Source organism: Apteryx rowi, unplaced genomic scaffold, assembly GCF_003343035.1.
Source record: "Apteryx rowi isolate R43461 unplaced genomic scaffold, aptRow1 scaffold_248, whole genome shotgun sequence".
NCBI classification, from domain to species: domain Eukaryota; kingdom Metazoa; phylum Chordata; class Aves; order Apterygiformes; family Apterygidae; genus Apteryx; species Apteryx rowi.
In genome coordinates, this window is record NW_020448841.1 from 163,160 (window position 1) to 166,806 (window position 3,647).

Sequence of the window (3,647 nt, forward strand, 5' to 3'; positions counted from 1 at the left end):
AGGCAGCCCGGCGGCGCGCACCGAGGCGAGCGCAGAGCGGCAGGAGCGGCGGCAGCGGCGGCTCGCGCGCTCGCTCCTCCAACCGCCCGCTTGCGCGCCCGAGTTCGTAGATGGGGCTGAGCGGCGCCCGCTGAGGACGGCACGGGGAGCGGGAGCCGGTGCCGGCCGGTGAGTGGCGATGCCGGAGCGGAGGGCGGGGGGAGGAGGAGGAGGAGGAGGAGGAGGGTCTGCCCGGCGGCGAAGCGGCGTCCTGCGGCCGTGCCGGCGCGGACCCCTCGCCCCGCGGCCGCGGCAGCTGAGGCTCCCCGTGTGCGTGTGGTGCGAAGCGGGAAGAGCCGCCCACACGCAGGTACCGGCGCCGGGCGGGCCTGCAGAGCGGCGAACATGGCAGCGCCGGAGTCCGGGGAAAGGGGATTTTTGCCCCCAGAACGAGGATTAACCCTCCGCCTCCGGATGCGTCTCCGGGACACTCGCTCCCTCTTCATCTGCCGCTCCGGATTATCTATCCGCCCACCCTCCTTCCCCCACCGCCTTCCCGGTATTTTCTCTCCTCCTGGAGATTATCAGATTTCCCGTTCCTCCCTCCCGGGATCCTCCGCCTCCCCCCTCCGCGGGGGGGATTATCTCCCCCTTCACTGTCGGATTATTTCTCCGCTTCGCCGTCCCTTCCTCCCTGGCCGTGCCCCTCCGCAGCCTCGCCTCTCGGGGATTATCTGCTCCCCCTTTGGGATGATTCCTCCCCTCTTGATCTCTGCCCTGGCCTTTCCCTGCTTATTTTCCTCCCGAGGAAGTCATCCCTCCCCTTCCGTCTGCCTCTGACTGGGGAAAGGGGAGAAAATGTGGTTGTAATCGGGTGGGCAGGAGTTTGCAACAGTGCTATCACCTCCTTAGGCTCTGTGCTAGTATTACAAGCAAGTGGGTGTGGGGTGGTAGGAGAGGCACCAAGGGAGGTGGCGGGCTTGTGGCAGAGGTCAGCCTGGGGTGCTGATGCCCCATATTCAGGAAGATGTATGCCCCCTTTCTAGGGTGTTTAAGCTCTTGGTGGAGATGCTGGTGAAAGAGAACCTGTCTGAATAGGTCTGAAACCTTGTAACACACATGCGTGGCTGGATAGTGGATATCAACTCTTAACCAGAGACTGCACTGAAAAAAAACCAACAAGCTCCTGGTTTCCGGTTGAGAAATGTACAGTGTACAGTAATGACACTAAAATGTAAGTGGGAAGGTACATGGATGACATTGCTGCTGTCCAGGGGTCGGAGCTGACTTGGTTAGCTTCTGTCTTGGCTTTCAAGACAGTTGGCTTAGGCTGTTTTTCCCTAGTGAGGAAGAAGGAGGTAGGTATCTTTTGCTTAGGCTCTGATGCTTATGTGGTTCAACGCTATCAACATGCTGGCAGAAGAAAAATGAGTTTGTTCCAACGGAGTAGAGATAAGGTTTATCCCATGTATTTGGCTCCTGTGTGGGTTATACCATTCTCTTCCGCTTATTCCCAGCCTTATTGCACATGGGATTGCTGGAAGAGAGCTGCAGAGCTTCTGACCAGCTTGCGGCACGGGGCCCAGGATTACATCCATTAAACTTCTCCTGACTTGGCTTTGGGAGGAGGAGGGGCTGTGAGAAATTGTAGAGAGGCTAGGCAGCTATGAATAGATGTCAGACTAGAGAAGGCTTTGAACAAATCTTAGCATGCTGCTTCTGAACAGATAGTGTCTGTTAAACTGGTTGAGTTGACAGTAGCATCATAATGTTTCCTTTTATTTCTGCTGTGATGGTTGGCTTTTAACACTTTGCTATGTGACTGGACCATGCAACATCTGTCACAAAATTCTTCCTGAGAATGACGTAGAGAAAATTCTCATTTAAATAACATGCTGATAATTGGAGGCTAGATTGCGCTAATTTATGTGATTTTTTTTTTTTTAAGAGGTCTCTTCAGAGAAATCTTTAATTTCTTCTTTCCTTCCTTGAAATGTTTGGAATTGATGATCTTGCTCTCCTTATTTTGCTCTCTGAGTCTAGGTATTGCACTATATAGATTACCTGGGATCCATGTTTCTCTGAAAAATCTGCAGTACTGAGCCATGGTGTCATGATAAGACTGGTATCTTTGTTAGCTTTCAATTTCCCTGTCTTTTCTAGATGAGACACTACTACTTGCTTCTTTTTTTTTTTTTTTTAATGGAACCTTCAGCATATGAGTGAACGTGTGTATATTCAGCTTCTTTGAATTCTGTGTACTTACATTTGATTCAGATCCTGCAGATCACTGCTGTTTCAGCCTCTCTTGTCAAGAACTATTTAGTATGGAAGTTATTGACAAATATACCATAGCAGCTTTTTGGAGCCTTGTCTGTTCTGCTGCTATATTAGTGGACTAACTGTGCATACCAAAAATCTCCAAAATGATTGAAAAGCTGTTGCAACATATGTGCAATTGGACCTTTCTTGAACTACCTCTTGTTGCTTTTTTTTTTTTTTAATAAATAATGGAAGCTAATAACTTAAATCGTGGCTTAGTCACATATGTTTTTTTAAGTAAAACAAAAATAATGAAGAAAGCAGTGAAAACATGCTTAGCTAATACGAAAGTGTCTTAAGGAAGCTATAGAGAGGATGAATCTCGGAGTCATTTTTTTGGATGCTTCTTATTAAAAGCATAAATTTTTAGTCAGACTTTTTTTTCCTAAATTACTGTAAATACGAACCTCAGGGAGCAGAAAAGAGCAGAAATCTAGACAATATGACTTGCTACTTTTGGCATTTTTAACTGATGTTTAACCACAGTAAAAGCAGTAAAAGCACAGTAAAATCCTACAAAATAATGCGGTAGGTTTTATTCTGAGCTGTAAGGATGTGATCTAAGCATTGTCCTCAAACATGCAACTTCTTCAGTCAGGATTGAGCTCCAACTTGATATTAGATCCTAGTGTTGGGTATTCTACAAACTGCATATATAAATAAAGGTTGATGATCTGGAGAAAACTTTATAGTGCCATAACGGCAGACCAAAGAGCCTTTGGTATGAGTCTATTACTACAGTTACTCAATCCCTGGATCTTACTTTTTTTTCTAAATATGTTTATTTGTAAAAATTACTTACACTTTTAATGCAGTTTTAACACAGTTTGGTGTCCTGCTTTAAATGCATGCTTTCTGCTGTAGTTGTGATTTAAAGTTTTGACTTCATGTGACTGTCCCAGGCTCTTTTTTCTCCTTATATCTCCCTTGTGAGTGCCCTTTGATATACTATGCAGGACACTGGTCTATAAATCAGTGAATCTTTTCTTATGCTATAGAAAGCAGGGGGGAGGTCTTTTTACTTAAGAGACAGGTATGCGATTGGGTTTGTGATAATGTTTATGGTAGTACCTGAGGTGTTCCAGAGTTTCCGTTTAGATATGGACAGCTACACTGTCCTAAAACTTCAAAGAATAAAAACACATGCAAGTTTAAGTGATATGCCCTCTTGTGTTCTGTGTTTAAAGTAAAAATAGGGAAAAAGTGACTTGTCCTGGTTTGGAGCGCTGAGGTAGYGATCATGCTACTAGATCAGGAAGAGTATTTGCTTCAGAAGAAATATCGTAGAATGGACAAAAGGGTTCTCAACACTGCCTACAACTCGAGCTTGCTTTTTTTTTTTTTTT

The 3,647-nt window shown here is 46.1% G+C and overlaps 1 protein-coding gene across 1 annotated transcript in view; it reads left to right on the forward strand.

Annotated features, from left to right (window-relative positions):
• The first annotated feature begins 38 nt into the window (after positions 1 to 38).
• MPP6 (membrane palmitoylated protein 6) overlaps positions 39 to 3,647 on the forward strand; it is a 56,186-nt gene continuing 52,577 nt past the window's right edge. The window contains exon 1 of the mRNA XM_026066790.1: positions 39 to 168. The gene's annotated coding sequence lies outside the window, so the exon portion shown is untranslated. The remainder of the gene's footprint in view (positions 169 to 3,647) is intronic.